This window comes from Furipterus horrens, unplaced genomic scaffold, assembly GCF_987537825.1.
Source record: "Furipterus horrens unplaced genomic scaffold, mFurHor1.1.pri manual_scaffold_6, whole genome shotgun sequence".
NCBI classification, from domain to species: Eukaryota; Metazoa; Chordata; class Mammalia; order Chiroptera; family Furipteridae; genus Furipterus; species Furipterus horrens.
The window spans coordinates 183,905,410-183,911,409 of record NW_028327176.1 but is presented as its reverse complement, the minus strand read 5'-3'; positions in this window follow the sequence as shown (position 1 = coordinate 183,911,409).

Below are 6,000 nucleotides of genomic sequence, written 5' to 3'. Positions count from 1 at the left end.
CAGAACAAGTTTCCTCTATTCCTCTGTGTCACCTGTCATACATGTGTTTCTCCCTTCCTCCCACCATACGCACCTTCCATGTTATCAGCCTTTAATTCAGTGACCCTCTCTACTTGGGGATCAGAATACATTAGGTCAACAAGGAAGGGGAGGGGTCACTAGTGGAGAAAATGCAAAACAATGATGTCTAATTATTGATTATTAGCTTCAAGACTGCTGCAGTTTAGATATTAAAATAAACAACTTGACAAGAATATTTACTGAGTGAGTTCTCATGGCTACTACACCACTGTATCCATCCTCCCAAGACCAGTGAAGAACTTCTGAGGTGGGGAAAAAAAGTGGTTATTAAAGATAGGGAGATGACCCTCTGTCTCTAAACTAGTGGAAGTTTATGATAGGGTTGAAGCCATGATCACAGAGCCCTGCCCTATTAAATTTGGGCCACCTTGGCTTGATTTCTCATTTGATTGCCATAGCAAACCACGAAGAAACACTCTTTGCAATGGTACAGGAGGCAGTAAATAAAATCTATAGGACAAAAATCTCTTGCCACCCTGCTTAGTAAGAGCCTAAATGTTCTCCAGGGTTAAAGAATGGAAAGAGCCTACTTATCTTTAACCAAGAGCCCAATCATACCTGGGGATCAGAAGCAACTGCACATCTTCCTGAATGACAGCTAGGCCCAGAGCATCTCTTAAGGACCCAAAGACAAATCCCCAAATTTCATATTGTCATATATACTTTCAGAAACTTACATGCTGCTCTGAGGATAAAGACGGACACGGCACATCCTGAACTGTATGAATTTTAAATATTTAAATGACTGTGTTTACCCAGAATTGACTAAGATTACGTTTTTGTGGAATGGAGGATCCAAATAAAAGTTGAGATAGAGAAAAGATTTTAAAACTAAAATTTTAGATATTATATAATGTGGCCGATGAAAATCTGTCCTTGCTATTTTTAAAAATGACCTTGAGTTTTGTATGACAATGCTTTGTCTAGGAGGACTCAATAAGCAACTGTGAGACAGAAGCCTGGTGACGTGCAAACCCACCCTAGAACCATGAGGCCTGCCCTTGCGTCTTTCTCCAACTCCTTTGTCCTTCTGTTGTCTAACCCGGTCCCCAGATTTGGCATCCGGTTCTCTCCTTAGGCTCCCCCAGCCCACTTCTTGGCCTTCAAGCTCTCAGCCCATTTCTTTCCACTTGCCTTAGTCCTATGTGACTTCCCAGTATACCTGAGTTTTGGCTTGCTCTTGGGAGAGATCTGATTCCACAGTTGCAAACCCAAGTGTCCCGCTCAGTTGGATATTTTTCCAGTTGCCTGTTAGATATGTTCTCTGCTCTTCTTTACTCTGCTTTATGTTTCCCACATGCTGACCTCCAAATGCATCCCTGTCCTGTGGTCTTCTGGCTTCTGGTTGGGCTTAGTCAAAGGGAAATTAAAGGGACCAAAGATTAGAGGAAAGAGAGTTCTGATATTTAATCCCCATAGACCATGTTTTGAGAGAGGCTCCATCCCTCCCCCAAGAACAAGATTCTGTAGGTGGCTTCTCTACCACAGCCCTGAAGGGCTGGTCCATGGTCCTCTGCCACTCCATTGGTTCTTAACATCTTTTGTAATTCTATTCCATTAACCTGCAGAGTCAGATATATGTGTCCTGCTGGGCTCCTACCTTGTGCATTTGTTCATCGCCCAAATCACACTTCTAAGAATATATGGAGACATTTAATTTTAAGGTCAATAGCTTCAGAAGGGCTGCTCATTTTTAAAGTTTCAACATTTTCTATTCAGGTTGGGAGACTCCTTCAAATGATCAATATGAAAACTTGAAGGAAAGGCTCCCTAGCCTTGAGTAGGTCTGTCAGATTGGTGAGCCATTGGTTTTGGAAGATTGTGGCTGAAGCATGAACTGTTAGCTTGTCCGGATCCTTGATACTACTTAAGTCCCTCCAGGAAAAGAGGCTGGTTCCATCACTGATACATGGCAGGAGGAAAGGTCAATGTGGGGACAGAAGCAACGTCAAACCCTGACCAGGTCTTTGCAGGGAGTCGCAGAATAGCCCTGGGGAAGGAGATCTGAGGCAAATGCAGCTCCTGGCGCCTGGTCCCCAGGAAAGATCACCTCACTGTCTAGGAAGCAAGAGACATGGCTATTTGATAAGCTCTGGTTTTCTGTAATTATTATTCTAATATCCTGTATTTGTACTCATTTCACTGTCCTTACCAGTCTGGGAGACTGATATTCTATCTGACTCATTAAACCATGACTTTTGGCTAGAAAATATGGAAGAAAACTTAGTCCTGCAGCTTTGTTTTGAGAAATTATAGCAATTCAATATTCACATGAGTCAACTGACTTTGAGTGAGCAGCCTAACTGGGATTGGGAGACTTCTTTCTCCCTCCAAGTTCACTAACTTTTTGCTGGATTGTAAAGCCGGCAAATTCGCACCTCACGGAATGGAGAATGGGATGTGAAATCAAAGTGACAAAGAAGAGAGGGGAAGAAGGTAACATTACCTTGCTGCTGTGATCCTGTGGGTTTCACACAGACACTGGATTAGTGTGTATTGATGATATTAACAGACAGTTAAGTCCAGTGATTTACATTTGTTTGGAAATAGTTTTCACTCCAAGAAATAATCAAATGAAACCATTGAACATGGAATGGCTTCTTCTAGGCCTGCTCTAGTCTCTTTATAGCTCTAGGGCCTTCAGATTGCCTCATAGAAAACACCAGGCAGAGAGAGAGAGAGAGAGAGAGAGAGAGAGAGAGAGAGAGAGAGAGAGAGAGAGAGAGAGAGAGAGAGAGAGAGAATCTAATCCCTGCCAGATCTTTTATCACAACAGTTCTGAGCTTAAATTTTAGATAGAAAAGCACAGAGTGCTTCTTTCTTCTCTCCATCCACAGGAAGAGCTGTTCTTGGCATGTTTCTTGGGGAGGGAGTCAGAATTAGACACTTTTGGATTTATCTGTGTGTTTAGACACAGATACCAATAACCTCTGACAATTACGTTAATGTGTATACACATGGGAGTTTCTATCATTTGAGTACAAAAAAGGAAATGTGAGGTTTCAAGTTCTCTGGATGACACACTGAGGACTCCCTGAAGTGGGCCAGGTCTCCATTGTCCCTCCTCTGAACTACTGCAGCATCTCCTCGTGGTCCCTTTCCTCCAGCCTTTTCCTTCCGATCTCTTCTTCACTATCCGCCAAAGTCATCTTTCCCAAACATACCTCTGAATACACCACTCCCTTGCTTAAAACCTTTCTAGGTTTCCTCTTTGCTCTTAAACTAAAGTCCTGACCCAGCATCAAGCTTGCAAGCCAGGCCCACACTGCTCTCATCAGCGACTACTTGCCGACCCCACTGCGTCCCACCATAATCCTTTCCTAAACCATGGGAAGCAACTTTCATTTCCTTAGAAGTACTGAATTCTGTGCGCCCTCTGGTTTTTCTCACACACCATTTCCTCCTGCCAGGAGCACCCACTCCAATCTCTCCTTTTCCTTCAGGTCTCAGCTGACAGGACACTTTTCCAGAAAGATCTCAAATACCATTCTCCCATTAAATCCAGGTTAGGTGCCCAGCTTTCGGGCCCCCATGTAACTCTGCATTTCTCTTGGCATCACACTGAGCCCGTTGTGCTATTTATTGCACCATGTTCCGTGTCATCCAGCTCAGTTATGACATGCTCGCTCAAGCACACAGCGGGTGCTCAGTCACCATTTCTCATAGCAAGGGGGTGAATGAGATTGAGATTATACTCATTTTAACTTTGTTTGGTGAGGAGTGCAGATCTTTTTATTTTTACTTTTTTTGGTCGTCTTGGTCCAATGATCAATACTTTGATCCCATCCTCATATCCAACTTAGTCATAGTATAGGAGGCTTTTTGCCCAAATCTTCGCTAGGTTATTTTTCAAAAATCTTCTCAGACATGTTGATTGTTTCTCTAGAGCTAAGACTCACTCATGAATAGGTTGCTTTTTAGACCATGAAGCTAATACTAGGTATAGAGCAGCGCTCTGGTTAATGTTTGATTAGTAGATTGCCGAGTATTTTAACCTGCATAAACATTGATTCAAGCAAATAAGGGAAGTAATATATTTCTACACAAAGGGAAATATTTTCTAAAAAGTGAGTAGTTCATAACTCCTTTAGAATGTCTTCTTTTGCTCTCTTGATATGCCCTGTAGCACTGTGTCTGCTTTTCCCCTCCATAGCAGTTTCCACGCTGCATCAAAATGAACAAATGATTTAAGATAATTTATCTGAATCTTATGCATTACCTAGTACATTAGACGTGTCCTCAAATGCTTACTGATCAGAATGAAATTAGTAATTTAAATGAGAAAAATGGTAAGGCTCTTATTTTTTTAAATCTGGTATTATGTAATCTCAGTGTTGCATTTTCTCTATTTCTAAGGTTAAAGCAAAGAAAAAAAATGCAATATAAAAATGTTAATTAACTGTAGAATATTATCCTATTGATGAGTAGAGGACCCAGTATTTGAAGTTCATTAATGACTAATGAAATTCTAAAAACCTCTAATGAAAATCCAAAAACTTGTCAAGAAATTTTCACTATTCATTAGAAAGATAAAAATTACAAGACTAAAGAAGGGTAACAAAATATTTATATTTCCATGACAATATAACTGTTTCCATTTTTTCACATTTCCCTTTACAGGTAGATATTTTTAATTGTTGAAATTTTAACAGATTTTAAATGTATATTTATAAATTAGCATATTGGTATCTTTTCTTGACACTTAGATATTTAACATGATTTTATAGAATTTTTATAATGATAATATTTTTATTATAATCGATTTTATTGATATAGCTGTCTTTATCACTCTTAATATAAGACTTCTGGATTTTTTCTCCCTGATGTTTTCTTACAGTCTATTATAAATAAGGATACACTGTGTATATTCATGAATGTAGCTTTATTGCTTTCCTTAAATAATTTCATTGGTGTAAATTCCTAGAATAAAAATCTGTGTCTCTACTATAGACAGTCATAAATATAGCTGGAAAAATTTGAGGATAAAGACAAATAAACCACTTAAGTAGACTCTCTTAATTATGTACAAATGAAATAATACTTCCTACACTTAGACAGTAGCTGACTAAAAGATGTCTAAGTGATTATATTAGCTGCTCTAGACTTCTCTCCATTGTGAAACCTTAAATACAAATGCTCTTGATTACTCAATAATGAGAATAGATACTGTTTCTTTCATATTAACTTGTTTTTTAATGATTGAATAGTATTTTTTGTGACATAGTTGCATTGCTTTTTTACCAGACACAAGCAATGGAAAGGCAATATTTTCTATAAGCAAATAGTCGGCAGCCGTCTGTCTCGAGAGACAATGGTGTAGCTTCTTAAGAGTCTATCTGCACCGCCGAGAATGGCTGTGCAGTCCGACTCAGGAGTGACACGGTATCTGTCTCCTCCCGTGTTGAATCGACATCTTGCGATGACGCTGGAGTGTCCTCTCCAGTGAAGCTGAAGCTACAGAGCCTGGGCAGGGTGATATGGAGGGTCTGCTGTTGCCCATGCAGCAGACCCCCCCTCTCTTCGCAGCTGAAGGGTCCAAGGGAAAGACGGAGTCAATACAGCTTGGCTTCAGGTGCGCCGCAGGAGTTGCCGGTGTTGACTACAACGTCAAACCGCCTTAGGGACTCCGGCTCCGGATTTTCTGTCGGGGTTTACTCCCTTAGCCTCTCCCCTGAAAAGGTATGCCGCAAGGCAGCGGAGGTTTTTTGGAGTCAGAGTTTCCTTCTCTGATGTGCCCTGACTGGAAGATCGAACCAGCGACACTTAGCTCGCAGGCCGACGCTCAATCCACTGAGCCAAACCAGCCAGGGTTTCATCCCCTCTAGAGCACCCAAATGATAAACCTGCTACCCTCTGCCAGGACAGCCCAAATCCTAGGCTGTGCTGGGAGTTCCTTCCCACCCCAAATACCATCCATTG